General features: G+C 42.5%; 1 protein-coding gene across 7 annotated transcripts in view; it reads left to right on the top strand.

Annotated features, from left to right (window-relative positions):
- Window positions 1-15,149, top strand: part of INPP4B (inositol polyphosphate-4-phosphatase type II B) — a gene marked incomplete at its 5' end in the record, with an annotated part of 265,188 nt that overhangs the window by 35,795 nt on the left and 214,244 nt on the right. For 2 of the 7 annotated variants that reach the window (XM_083519881.1, XM_083519880.1), the window contains one exon: window positions 12,623-12,685. The exons of the other annotated variants lie outside the window; for them this stretch is intronic. Of the gene's footprint in view, window positions 1-12,622; window positions 12,686-15,149 lie in introns of those variants that run through there. 7 annotated transcript variants of the gene reach the window in all.

Here is a 15,149-nt window from a genome sequence, read left to right as displayed (position 1 = left end):
CTCTTCTCCAGTCTTCAGAGAGTAGCTGGAAGTGGGGAGGCAGAAAAAGATCCTCCTTTCCTTCCACTCTGCAGTTTAAATCTGAAATTTGAAGCAACGTACTGCACCCAGAGCTCAAACTGCTCACGCTAATGAAATTCCCTGTCACAAAATGCATCTAGAACAATGGGAGTTTCGAATACTGCTAATTCACCAAGGGTTTGAGACCCATCAGCTACCCTCACTTGGTTTAGCTGGCCATTCAAAGCTGTTTTCAGGGTATGACTGCTGTTGAATTCTGACAGCTTCTAAGAGCCACAGGTGAGAGCTGAGTGTAGGGTGGAAACCAGTGGTGGATAAGCTACTCCAGAAGGAGCATGATGTTTTCCCCACCAGAGGTACTACCCCTCCCCATACAACCCAGTATATAGTATAGTATAGTATAGTATAGTATAGTATAGTATAGTATAGTATAGTATAGTATAGTATAGTATAGTATAGTATAGTATAGTGTCCAAACAAAAATTATTTGCAGAATATGGATAGATAACTTTTCAAAATGAGAGCAAGAGCATCAAGTGATACTGATGACAATCCTAGCTGACATCCAGAATAACCACTCAAAGTGATGATGATGATGACAATACCTTTATTGTCAATGTACAACCTGTGTACAATGAAATTAACTGAGCCTCCCCCCCCCAACACTCAATCTCATTGCACTCTGTGTGCTTGTCGCACAACACACCAACCCCGAAAGTCAGTTGCACTATGTTATTTTCCATTCAGCAGTCTAACAGCCCACGGATAGAAACTGTTTTTTTAGCTTGTTGGTACGACTGATTATACTTCTATATCTCCTGCCCGAGGGTAGAAGATTAAAGAGGTGCTGGCTGGGGTGTGAATCGTCCCTGAGAATTTTTCTCACGCTCCTAAGGCATCGATCCCTTGCGATGTCATCTTGCAGGCTCAGAGGACAGCCCATGATATCATGCACTGTGTTCACCACCCTCTGTAAAGACTTTCTGTCCATGGCTGTCAAGCCAACGTACCACACTGTGATACAATATGAGAGAACGCTTTCTATTGTGGACCGGTTGAAGGAGGTCATCAATTGTTGATTAACATTGTTCTTTCACAAGACCCAGTCTCTGTTGGGCCTTCCTAACCACCTGAGTTATAATGTTTTTCCAAGTGAGGTCTTCACTAAGGTAAGCTCCCAGGAATTTAAAGGAAGAGACACTCTCCACACAACGCCCCCTGATACACAATGTGGATAGTTCCCCTCTCTTCCTCCAAAAGTCCAACACCATCTCCTTTGTCTTACTAATATTTAGGTAAAAGTTATTCTCTAGTGCTGAAGAAGACTCATCTACAATTACATTTTAGGAATGATTCGTGTTCTTATGTAGCTGCATTGTTTTATTCTTTCTCATGTTTCATGATCATATTATAAAGTAGTTTGCTCTATGTTATTAATCAAGCACTGCTAGAAGTTGTTTCTTTTTGTTTTCCCATGTATTTCTTATGAGTAAAAAAAGGTGCGGCACGAGCAAATTTTCATTCTGAAAGTGTGGTCCAAAGTTTGAGAACTGCTCCTTTAGAGGAAGATGAAGTAGTGTAAGGGGACAGGGGCTAGTTACAAGCAATAGTGGGAACTGGGCATGAAGTTGCTGCAATGAATGGTGAACAGCTGTGCTATATATCTGTTTCTAAATTGTCATGCCACAGAGAGCAAAGCAGTCCAGCAATGAAGAACCCACTGTCTGCTTTTGCTTTTCTTTTAACATGCATCTCTCTCAGTCATCTCATAGAATTAACAAGAGGACCTTATGTACTATGCTCTTCCATGATTACAGCCTCACTGTCCTCTAAAATGATGCTTATCCCCAAAGTATGTCTTGTCATTCTCCTCTTGATAAGAACCCTGATGCAATGTCACCTGCTGCTTGTGCAGTATATGGGTTTCCATATAAACGACTATTTTTCCCCTTAGAAGAGTTTTGCTCTAAAGTTGCCTTTTGCAATCTGGCAAGTTGGTTGCGTGTGAGACCCTGAAACCACCACCTCGTCAACGAATGAGACACAAGGACATGGATATTAGGTTAATGTTATTAGGCAAATTTAGGCTACAACTTTATTGGTTACAGAATGTGAGTAGTATTGGCTTAGGCATTGGAAATGACCCGACTATATCTGACTCCTGCCTGTCATGCAGGGACAGGTCAACAAGCGGTAGGGGGAGCCCCGTTGATGCAAACCAACTCGAGTTCCCCCAGGGTTCCTGACGGGGTTGTGGCATGGCCTAACCCAGCCCCGGACTTCGGACAAGATCCACACCCCCGGATTCCTTTAACGGAATACCCTTAAGCTTGGAGGGGCAGGTGATGGCCACACCTCCCCTCCCCCATCATAAGATCAACCAATGCTGTCAGGGAACTGACATCGGAGGGAGAGGCAAAGGGGAGGCTCCCAGATGATGCTGGCGAAGGACCCAGCAGCAGGGGGAGAAACAGCTCAGTAGAGGGGGAAGCCAATCAGCGCAACACCAGGGATAAAGGGGGGCAGACGGGGGAATTGGAGAGAGGGCTCCAGGACTCTTCACTGGACATCAGTGAGGAGAGCCCAGGTCCTCTGCTACCCATGCCTTCCCTGCGCAGAAGACTCCCGCACAGTGAGAGGAGGAGGAGACTGGGTGTCAAACAACTTTTATGTTGGAAGAGGTTCAAGAAACGCCCACTGACGGATTCTGCCAGTGACTGAGGCAGCCACAATGAGAAAGGGCTGTGCAGTCAGAAAGGTTTAACAAGGCAAATTAACCGAGAAAGGCACCAGCTTACGCACGACTAACTTATACCTATTACAAATGCCTAACTGCCAAACCTTACAAAGTTGTGACAATTGCTTTGAGGTAGGCGAAAACCAAATGGCCTATGCCAATCAGCCAAGTGGAAAAATTCCTACCAGGCCCCTCAATGGTGACCAACTGCGGTCCATAGTAAGGCCATATCTAAACCTGCAAATTAAGGAGGGCAGGCGGGAGACTGAGGAAGCGAGCTGAGAGGAAGTTCTCCAGCTCATGCCTCAGTTTAAATGGGGCCTGGCCATGCCTCCCCTGCCAGCGGATTGGCTGGCTGGATGATGATGATGTGGCCAGGAGCTTCCGGGTGACGCGGGACTCTGTCCCCTGCCCCTGGAGGGGAGTGGGTGGCCACATGGTCCACCACAACTCCTCCTCACTGTGAAGTGGAGCGGATTAAGCACATAGTGGGAATAGGAGGGTCAGCATGAAGATATGGAAGGAGGCCACTTCAACAACTCAGTAGGATCCTTCAAACTGTGTGGGTTCAGTCCTACTTGCAGCTTAAAGAAACTTGTGGTGTGGTAGGTTGAGTGGAAAGAGTTGGCCGAAGGAGAAGTGGAAATTTTCCCCAATGAATTCATCCTACTTAAGATGACTTTGGGTGACTCATTTGACCATGGCTATTTTAGGTGTTTGAACACCATGGGACCACGAGAGGAACATGTCTTGCTGCTTTCATCCCCTGACCTCAGTGCAAGACTCCTACAGCATCCTTGAGGTTGAAGGAGACAAGAAACATCTGTTCACAAAGAGCTGGACAGCTGCAGCTGCCACTGCCTCTCTACTTAAGTAGAGGAATGGCTGAGGCAGCACCTGGTCCTGGAGCCAGCCCAATGGAACTGGGAAGCATGTGTTTGAGTGTTAGTTTGTTCTGACTGTAACTAGAAAGCACAAGTCTGAGCAGTTTTGCCTTTTTGCCCTGCCAGTTTTCGCTGCAAAACTCTTCTTTATTGCTAAATTGGAGCAAACGTCAGTCTAGAGAAAACCCGAATGACATTTGCTCTGATTCAGAGATAAACGGCAGGCTTTCTCAGGGGGAAACAGCAGGGCAAGCTAGAGATGGTAAAAGAAAGGAGGGTGGGATACTTCTGCACTTCCACTCCTACATGATATTTAATCATTGTATTCACACTTGTATAAATATAGAGACATTCCAAGCTCCATTGCTATTGCTTTCCTAAATTCTCTCATATGAGGTTTTCATCACCAAAGCATGATACAATAAACCATTGAAACAAAAACAAGTCCAAATATATTGCTGACTTTAGTTTGTGGAAGCATGGAAAGACTGGCAAGATTTTTTATTTTTGTTATTACCATACTTCAATATCTCCCCCTTTTCTTCAAGCAACTCAAAGTGACGTGCACACTTCTCCCCTTTATCCTGTGATGTAGGTTAGGCTGAAGAAAGTGACAGGCCCAAGGTAACCCAGTGAGCTTCATGGCTGAGCGGGGGTTCGAACACTAGTCTCCCAGCCTAAGTCAAAATTGATCAAGATCTGGTTGAAACCCATATTATCTCTTCCTTCATTGTTTTTCACACTGTTCCAGATGCTGCAGAGTAGAATCTGCAGTGCATTGGATTCAAAACAAAACAGAGGCAAGGCTTGTGTGTTTGCATGTTCTCTTTATCTCTCCCCTCCCCCCAAAGTTCACACAGACTGCAATTTCCTTGTCATCCTCTAGGTATCGCTTGATTATTTTAACTGCCCTTTTTATACGGTATAGCTGCAGATAGATGCAGCAATGTGAGGTGAAAGACTGTTGTGGAAAGAGAAAGCTGCTTAACTGTTTTGCTTTGATTTTCTTCTGAAAATCGCCTCCATTACTTTCATTTGCACATGGGAAAAAGATTCAAGTATAGCTGCCTCATCACTTCTCCACCCCCATTTTCCTCTACAACTTGCAGTCCTGGGTGCTGCATTGTATAAATTAAAAGAAACCTAGATCTCAGAACAGATTTGTGGAACTACGTGCAACATGTGCCTTTGATTTTTTGGGAACTGCAGTTTAAATAGATGTTTCTGGCACTTACATTTTTGGAAATAATTTCAAAGGACCTTGTCAAAGGGTGCAGCGTTCAAGCAACAGTGCCTGGTTAAACTTTTTTTTAAAAAAAAGAGAATTAAAATGTTTACTATTCTTACTGCAATGCATCACAGTAAGCAAAGGGTAAGAATATGTTTGTGCATACAACTGACCTTTACAACATTTTACTATGTCACTTTGACCTTGAGATATTTATTTCTAGAACATATCCTATGGATAATTACATTTCAGAAATAGTAAAGTATCATTGACGTTTCTTTAGCCCTTAGGCTTTCTAACATAATTTGGTCTAGGAATAAAGTGGTATGTTTGAGGCATGGCCTTTATTGATTCCATCTGAAAACAGAGGTTTACAAGAGGGAACTGAAGAGGATGTTTGCAAAAATAATTTAGCTCTTGACATTGACCTTGTCCATGTCGGGGAAATAAGGGCTTGTCCATTAGGGAATGAAGTGCCACTATGGTGTGCAGAAACATAGCTGTTACCAAGTACAGTCAATATTACTTATGCCATATTATAAAATCTATCACAGTGAATCTTCCAGTACTCCTGGCATTTCTTCATTACTTCTAGTTAATGAAAATCCGTAAAATGTGGAGTAGTGTAGGAGATGAGTAATCTTTTTAAAGTAGAGCAGATCCACTAAGCCAGCTACATTTTCATAGTGCTACCATTTCCTTTTTATTTGTGGGGAAGATGCAAGAACTGAGCAGCTCAGAAGGAAGTCTAAGCACATCTTGTCTGCTCTTAAGTAGGAGAGCTGGTTGGCTAATTCAGTCAGCAGTGAGCAGAGACAATTTCCTGTTGTTGTTGATAATAATAATAATAATAATAATAATAATAATAATAATAATAATTATTATTATTATTATTTATTACTTATACCCCACCCATCTGGCTGGGTTTCCCCAGTCACTCTGGGCGGCTTCCAACAGGAGATTAAAAATACATTAAAACATCAGATTTTTTTTAAAAAAACAACAACACCTCCCTAAACAGGGCTGGAACCAGTTTGGCTTGGAACCAGCTTACCTTAAGGACTGGCTTTTCCTATAGCCTTTCCCAGTGCTATTTTTTCTAGAAAAAAGGGTGCTGGAACTCACCACGAACACTTCCTTAATTAAAATAAAAAAATTCCTTCCAGTAGTACCTTAAAGACCAACTAAGTTAGTTCTTGGTATGAGCTTTCGTGTGCATGCACACTTCTTCAGATACCTGAAGAATATCTGAAGAAGTGTGCATGCACACGAAAGCTCATACTAAGAACTAACTTAGTTGATCTTTAAGGTGCTACTGGAAGGAATTTTTTTATTTTGACTATGGCAGACCAACACGGCTACCTATCTGTAACTTCGTTAATTAGCTTAGAGTTGCAATGGTGCCCACCTGAGAGGTGCTGGAGCTGAGTTCTGGTGAGATCCGGCTGAAAAAGAGCCCCCTTTTCCCATGAGTGTGTTCACTGACATCACCCTCATTGGTGCATTCATCTAAGAAAGGCATAGCAAACTCGGCCCTCCAGATGCTTTGAGACTACAGTTCCCATCATCCATGACCACTGGTCCTGTTAGCTAGGGGTGATGGGAGTTGTAGTCCCAAAACATCTGGAGGGCCAAGTTTGCGTATGCCTGATCAAAGACCTATATAGAGGAGAACTACTGAAATTCATGTTAGTCCTGTCTATTAACTTCAGTGGGTCTACTCCAAGTAGAATTAGCTTTGACTACCACCTCCTGCTTTGAGCTTGCTTTCAGAGGTCAAGTGGATGGCAACAGGAGACAGGGTCTTTTCAGTGATGGCGTTGTGTCCTTACAATGTGCTTGGAACAGAGACCTAGTTGGCACAATCAGACATCATTTGGGCACCAAGTTAGGGGGGAAATCTTGTTCTCTTGCACATTTCTTCCAATCTGCTTGTTTTAGGACTTTGCTGCTGCTGGTTTCTTTCTTGTTTTTGATTTTTGTACTGTTGTAGGTTACAGATTTTCTTTTATTGCCTCCCCCCCCCAAGTAAGCTACTTGGCTCACTGATGTGGGAAGGCAGGATAAGAATGTTTTAAAATAAATAATATTTCCTTTTTAGGACTCCCAATTCAGTACATGTCAGAGCAAAGAAACAAGCCAAACAGTAGCTCTCTTCCAGCATTGCTTGTCTGAAGGGGCGCTGTGTGATGAAAAGGGCTGGTGTCTCCAGCTGTTGACAAATAGTTCCCTGAGCTCCACCCCCACCCCCTGTACATTGTTGTGAAGGCTTTTATGTCTTAAGTGTCCACACTGACACATGGAGCGCTGGGCTGGGGGAGCTGTGTGCCCGGGATGGGCTCATGGTTCCTTTTAATCAAGCGATGCCCGTTCATGAGGGTAATGAAGAAGAAGAGTTTGGATTTGATATCCTGTTTTATCACTACCCGAAGGAGTCTCAAAGCAGCTAACATTCTCCTTTCCCTCCTCCCCCACAACAAACACTCTGTGAGGTGAGTGGGGCTGAGAGACTTCAAAGAAGTGTGACTGGCCCAAGGTCACCCAGAAGCTGAATGTGGAGGAGCGGAGACGCGAACCCGGTTCACCAGATTACGAGTCTACCACTCTTAACCACTACACCACACTGGCTCTCTTCTGAATGAATGAAGGGGTAGTAGTTAGAGTGTTGGACGAGGACTTGGGAGGCCAGGGTTCGAATCCCTTCTCAGCCATGAAGCTCAATGAGTGACCTTGGGCCAGTTGCCATTTCTCAGCCTAACCTACTTCACAAGGTTGTTGTGAGGATAAAATGGGGAAGGGTACCACGTGAACCAGCTTGAGCTCCTTGGGATAAAAGGTGATATGTAAATACAATAAAAAATAATACATGCCCACTGTGGTATGCTGAAATAAGGCAGGTTCCAGATACAATTTTAAAACTGAGAATACAAGGTGTTTTTTTTAAATCAAGTCTTTTTCTATTACAGTGGTACCTCGGGTTAAGAAATTAATTCGTTCTGGAGGTCCATTCTTAACCTGAAACTCTTCTTAATCTGAGGTACCACTTTAGCTAATGCCCCCCCGCTGCCGCCGTGCAATTTCTGTTCTCATCCTGAAGCAAAGTTCTTAACCCGAGGTACTATTTCTGGGTTAGCGGAGTCTGTAACCTGATGCATCTGTAACCTGAAGCATCTGTAACCCGAGGTACCACTGTATCATTAATATTATTTTCTGTATCACTTGCATGCCAAAATGGCGTCTTAGTGGTTATGGAAGAAACCTATGCTTGTAGAAGCAATTGACAAGGTTATCCTGGCTTATAAATAAAGGATAATACATTTCTGGCTGCAGAGGTAAGGGTTAATTTGGTACTTCAGGTAGTAACTTTTTAAAGTGATCAGTACTGATGAATTTGTTTGTCCTCCCCCCCCCCCGCTTATTCCTCCCATTTGTGATAAGGAATTCTTTTAAAATTGGGACTGTCATTGCCCGTTAACATTGTATTGTTACTGCAGAGACACAGTTAAAATGATTTATGGCTTCGCCTTAATATAATGGCATGGAGACACTGTTTTTCCAGATTTATTTGTTTGACAGTTGTGTTCTCAGGAGCGGTATTATCTTTTTAATTAGAAAGTAGGTATGTAGATATTTGTGAGCTTTGAACAGTGGCATGTGCAGTTACTAGATGAACTTGGAGTGGGGAAAGAATAGCTTTTTAGCAATTAATATAGCACTGATATCAAATCACAGATTTCTCATCTCATTCTTTCTTTCTTCCATGCCTTCCCCAACTAAGGCTTCTGGGGCATGTGAAACTAGTCTTTTGGGGTGTGCCATACTGATATGAAGGAACCTTGCCTTTTATTTCTTCAAGTTTATTCATTTTTAATTCTTGGGGCTTAGCACAGCTGTAGAATTGATAGACCTGCCTGTTACAGTGCAGTGGATACCACATAATTGTTTGCTAAAAGCTCCTTTCATGGGTAGAATAGACAGTCTCTGAATGAAGGGCAGTCTTCACAAGTGACTAGATGAGCTGAACTGAGTGCATGTACCAGGACTGAAGGGGAACATGCACAGCACATTTGTTTTGGGAATGGTAGCATCCAGTGCTATTTTTCTAGAAAAAGAGGTGCCGGAAGTCACCATGAACTTCTCCCTTGTTCTCTTAGGATGGCAATGACACCCACCTGAGAGGTGCAGGAACTGAGTTCCTGTGAGTTCTCCCTAAAAAAAAGCCCTGGTAACATCATAAACCATTCCCGGCAAGGCCACCTAATTTGGAACATACCAAGTCAGTCTATTGGTTCATTGAGCTGAGTATTGCCCGACTTTGATGGCAATAGTTCCCATGTATTCCTCGCCCTACCTGGGGATGCTGAGGATGAATCTGTGTCTTTCTACATCCACGGCAGATGCTCCACAACTGAGCTAGGGCTCTCTCCCATTGTCATGCAAGACAGAAGAGTAGGTCCCTTATGTTATGTCTTCGGCACACTCTGTATTCCAGGAGGGCTTCTATGCAGATGACCCTGAGCTGTGGCTTCTCAGGCTCCCAGTGTGTTGTGAGCACAGGAAGGGCCTGGGAAAATGCAGGTATCTTTTCCTTAGGGCACTCCTATAGTGAGTGGGGCAAGTCAGCTGTGCAAACTGCAACCACCACCTGCAATAAACTGTGTCGGCTCTGTCTACCATGAGTAGAAATCATCTAGTGAGTTCACTAGTGTGGCCAAAAGGTAGGATAGGCACCATAGAAGAAGAAGACACAAATCTGCATGTTTTAATTTATGCATGAAAAGGCAAAATTATTAGAATTCAAATTTCCTCAAGGAAGCCATTTATTTCTACATTAAAACAATCCCAAATAAATAATTCAGTTAATTTTCACCCTACCTCACACCACCCAAATCAGCTCTTTCATTAATTCATCCATTGCCCCAATTAATTTCTCACCCAGAGGATCCTGCTCCAAAATCCATTTATGTTGACTGATTAATGGAGTAATTAATTCAACACACCATTACTCCTGCTCCTTAAATTCAAAACAAATAGTTTGCCATGGCAGTGGTTCATGGTGCTCTCTGAGTGGGTGGGTGGAATTCGCACCAGGAGATGAAGTAGCCATTGGTGATTTTTCATTTCTCTTCTCTCTCCGCCTCTCACCTGAGCTACAGGCTTGTAACAATGCTTTGTATGCATAAACTCAAACTTCAACATGCTCCTAAGAAGAAAATAACATTATTTCCTGCTTCTTTTTCAAGGACAGTATATGGAAAAAGAAAGGACTGGCCCTATACAGGGTTATCTATCCTCTTTTCTGTATGCTGTTTCTGGAAAGGAAATGGAAATGGAAATGATGCTGTTTTTCCTCCCATTTCATGGGCATTTTGAGGTTTTAGTTGGTGCTTCAGCAGCAGCAAGAAAACAGTGGCAGCTCAAATGCTGCTAGCTGGATTAGGGGCCTCTCTGTGTGTCCTTTTTATTGTACATTTATGATTAATTGTGCTCACGATGATATTGGGGTTGATATATATGATCACGCTTTCAATACTGTTTGCTTCTGCTTCGCAAACATTGCTTCCTTTTCCAGTCAGTGTGGATCCTGCAACTTCCTGTTGAAATTTCCATACCATAAGCACCCTGGGATTTTTTTGGGGTCTCACTTCCGTTGTTCTATAGCACAGTAGTCCTCCTCCAGATGTCAATAATAATAAAACTCTGGGGAACATCACAGAACTAATGAAATGGAATGATGGGTCGTCCAGTGTAAACCCACCACTTAATGCATCATTATTGTGTCAATGACACGTTGCAGATTACACCTGCTAAAAACACTAGCCTAGAGGGGCCACAGGTTTAAACCGAAGACTGGCCACAGTGTCATCATCCTGCATGTCGTTTGTGTGCTACCAGACAAATGGAGAGATGGCACAGTTCCAGGCAGCCATTGACATACCGGACTGTTGGGAAAGAAAGACGACACTTGGCTGCTCAATGAGAGCATCTGGATGAGCACTTAGGGCCAGATTAAATGCAAATTCATGCAACCATAACCTGATGGCTTTTTTTGTAGATGAGGTAAGAAAAGCTTCTTCATAAGAGATGATGGGGTAAACATGAATTTCTGGTGTGGGGGGTTTATTAAGCGCCCCTCCCCGTTGCTTCTCTGCTGTAATCACCCAACTCATGAAGAAGCTTTTTCTGGGATGGAAGAGAGAGGTGTCCAACTACCCTCATGCACATTGTGCTGAAACGTATAGTTTGGCTCCAGGAGAAATAGCTGGTACATTTCAGGGAGTGGCCGATAACAGTATTTCTTGTCTTGCAGCAGCAGAATAGCTGCTGTAAACTTTAGTGGAGAGGAGAGAAAGTTTATATCCACAGTAATAAAGCATCAAAACTTGAGGCCTTAAACAATGATTGCACTCTGCAGTAAACTGAAAAGACACTGAAAACTTTCATTTCATGCTGTAGTACCCAGAAATGGGCAGTAAACGATGTGTCCCTAGCTAACTGTGGGGGGGTTAGTTGTTTTTTGCTTCTAGATGTGTGTCCAAATATTGATGAGTTGTAAGAGTTGAAAATCCCCTCTCCCCTACACCTTAAGACACTAGTTCCAGAAAATAGGCTTTGAAAAAATACTGTCATGGAGAGCATTAACCCCATCTCCATTTTGAGCATTACTGCTGTAATTTCTTGAAACTGCAACATCATCGCTGCAAAACGACACAGCTCCTAGAGGTTAGTGCTATGACCTTTGTTTAACATGAAGGGGAAATGAAACACCATAAAATTTACTGTTCTCCTATTAATGATATAGATAGCTCCTGCCTGCTTTAGAGCTGTTGCTTTGATCGTCTGTCAGCATTGTAGGCTAGGCCATGCTGCTTTATCCACAGAAGAACACATTCTAAATTGTATTTGAGAACAACATGAGCCATTTTACTCGTTCAGTACAAGGGAGAACAGGTTTAAAATAGAACAGTTGGGCTATGCTAATAATCCTAATAATAATAATAATAATAATAATAATAATAATAATAATAATAATAATAAATAATAATAAAAATATGAAAGGGCAACAGGTCCGTCCCCCTGATAAGCATTGCCGTTGAAGAAGAAGAAGAGTTTGGATTTGATATTCTGCTTTATCACTACCCGAAGGAGTCTCAAAGCGGCTAACAATCTCCTTTCCCTTCCTCCCCCACAACAAACACTCTGTGAGGTGAGTGGGGCTGAGAGACTTCATAGAAGTGTGACTAGCCCAAGGTCACCCAGCAGCTGCATGTGGAGGAGCGGAGACGCAAACCCGGTTCACCAGATTACGAGTCTACTGCTCTTAACTACTACACCACACTGGCTCTCCTTGTCCTTCTTTCTCCGTGCACTGACTTTCTTTCTGCCCTACCCCCATGACTCCATTGCTACTTCAGATGCTCTGACCCTTCTGCATTTAGCTTTCCTTTTAATTATTTGGACAGTTGAATTGAAAATGAGTCAAACATATGGAATATAAATGAGAGATAGGGAGGGGGTGGAGAAAGAGCGTGTAATGTAGATTGAACAGGTAAAGTTGTATTTAATATAAACTGACAATGAAACAAACGTAAATAGAAAATTAACAAAAGTGATGGTAACACCTTTAGCCATCAGAAGAAGTGACAAATTGCTATTGACAGCATTACAACAGAGTCTTCTCAACAGCTCTAAATTTTGGGAACAATCTCCTCACCGAGGTGTGTCTTCTCACCTCAGTGATATTCTTTCAAGAAGCAGAGGAAGACATGCCTCTATCTCCAGGCCTTTGGAGGGAAGGTGGTATGATTCACTGAGGTCAGTTTGCTTCTATTTTATGCTATCTTCTCTTTTTTTAGTTAAGGATGAGGATATTTCTACTGATTTTCAGAAATATATATTGGTGCATTTTAATTTGCTGTACACCATTCTGTGAGCATAGGGCAAATGGTGTATATAAAGATCCAATAAATAAATGGAACTTCCAGAAAGCTTTTGCTTATTTTTGTAATGTGTGTTGCAATTTCTCTTCTTCTCCCGCTTGTGTTTGGTACATCATACCACTACATAACACAGGAGCAAACCAAAGATATGTGGATTATACTGTTACATGTCTTAAATTCCCCTTTGGTTGTCTTCATATGTTTGAATATTGTGATTTAGGGCTTTAAGCGTGCTAGATCAGGCACCTGTTTCCTTTATGAAGGATATCCATCTGCAGTCAAACCCACATGCTGTTCTGAAGCTTAGAAAATCCTATGCCAAGATTACTCCTTTCTTCAATAAGTGGAAGGAAGTCTTAATTTTCATCAGTTTCTCTGAACATAATCTTACTGGATTGTAGAAGACACTCTAAAATTTTGTACTTTGTCTCCATTAACATGACAAGCTACTCCATATCTTTTGGCAATTTAAATAGATCACAATCAAACCATAGCGTTTTAAAATGTTCAGTAATCTCACAGTTTGCCTAACATTTTTAATTTTATGTATGCTTTGACCGTTTAAAAGGTTTCTTCTTAATGCGGTCGGAAATAGTTTTAGCTGTTTACATTTTTCTCTTAATCTGGAAGTAGTGAAGAGCTACATATTAATATCATTTGTAACTCATCTGTGGTTGTACAGCTGAGAGGAAAGCACTATGGGACATTGTGAGGACTTTAAAAATCTCATTCCACTCAGGTTTTTACCTTTATTCAGGGCACCTGGCATGATTTGAAGCACCTGGCTTGCATATTCCAAACTGTGTTGTCTGAACTATAACTGGCCAAGAATTAGGTAAGTGTTTTGGTACTAGGGTGGTAATTATATTGCACCAGTTGTTTGCTGCATGTATGAACAGAAATTGGACATAAGGATAAGTATGTGTTGTTTCTTTCCATTTGGAATAAATAGAAGCATATTATTTACTTTGTCTCGTTGTGACTAGGCCCAATACCTTTCAGCTGCCATTTATTGAAAGGAATATTATCCATCATTAGCATAGGGTATTTATTTGTGTCCACAGAGAATGGATTGATTCCAATGAAACACTTGCTGATCTGAAAGCAAAGTTAGATTGGGCAGGAAAGGATAGCTGATTCACGTGAGGTCTTGGAATGGTTTGTTTGTTTTTAAAGAAAGGAATGACTAATCGGTTTCATGCAACAGGAGGACCATAATAGACAGACAGTGAAAACCAGAACAGTTAAAACTTATGAGATACTGAGAACCTATGCAATCTAAAAAGTACATTTGCAGTAATGTTAATACCAAATCTAACTGCTTTGAATTAAACCCAGCTAAGTAGAGCACTGAAACACTGAGATCTGATTTTGTGAGTGCTGAAGAGAGATTCCAAGTATTCAGCCTGGGGGAAAAAATGAAAGTTTGGAAGAATATGTTCAAAGCTTTATTTTAGTACTATGCAAATCACCATGAAAAGAGGCAGGAACATTTGATTTTGCCACTGCTGACCTCCCTGCAGCCATAGCTTTGAGTTTTTACTTTAAAGCTGCTTCTGCTTGGCAGTCATCCTAAACCAGCAAAATGCTGTTTATTATTTATTCAAATTCTCTTACAGAAATATGGATCCTTAGTGGGATGCATTTTTTATTTTTTATTTTTTTTGCGGTGGGGAGAGAAAGGTGATTGCTTTATAGGGAAATGGTGGTTTTATAAAGTTATGTTGCGAGGATGAGTGGCTGTGACCTAGGGTTGTATCAGTAAAGCAATGTTTGTCTGTTTTTATTAGTGGCGACAGCTGTTGATTCTGACATTTACGAATAAAGTGTGGTGTAGCTTTAAAAAATTCAACAGCTTGCTCTAGTTTGGTTTGAGTACTCACTTACGCAACACTGTTGCGTGGCTTCCACTGTGTGATTATTGTGGATGCATCAGTGAATAAAGAGGATTGTTTGGATCTGCAGCAAAACATTACTTCACCTGATCCAACTGTGCCAGCAGTGGCGTAGCGTGGGGGGTGCAGGGGGGGCCGGCCGCACCGGGCGCAACATCGGGGGGGGGGGCACACTCGCACTCACAGCTCTCTGCCCCTACCTGGCTCACTCACTCTCTCTCACTGCAGTGCTGGCTGTGCGAATCCGATCCGAGCCGCTGGGTCGCCGCCCACTGTGGAGGGGGTGGGTGCCAGGCGTGCGGTGCGGAGAGAGAGCGAGGGACTATCTGGGGGAGGGACAGTGCAGCGACCGCCCAGCGCAGCGCTGAGCGCGGGAGAGAACCACACCAGACCAGACCAGGCAGCAGCAAGAAGAAGCTGGCAGCGGCGGCAGGTTAGGGGTTA

This window comes from Podarcis liolepis, assembly GCF_965112155.1.
Source record: "Podarcis liolepis genome assembly, chromosome: 9".
Lineage (NCBI taxonomy): Eukaryota > Metazoa > Chordata > Lepidosauria > Squamata > Lacertidae > Podarcis > Podarcis liolepis.
The sequence above is the reverse complement of the archived record's forward strand: the minus strand, read 5'-3'. Positions and strand labels throughout refer to the sequence as shown.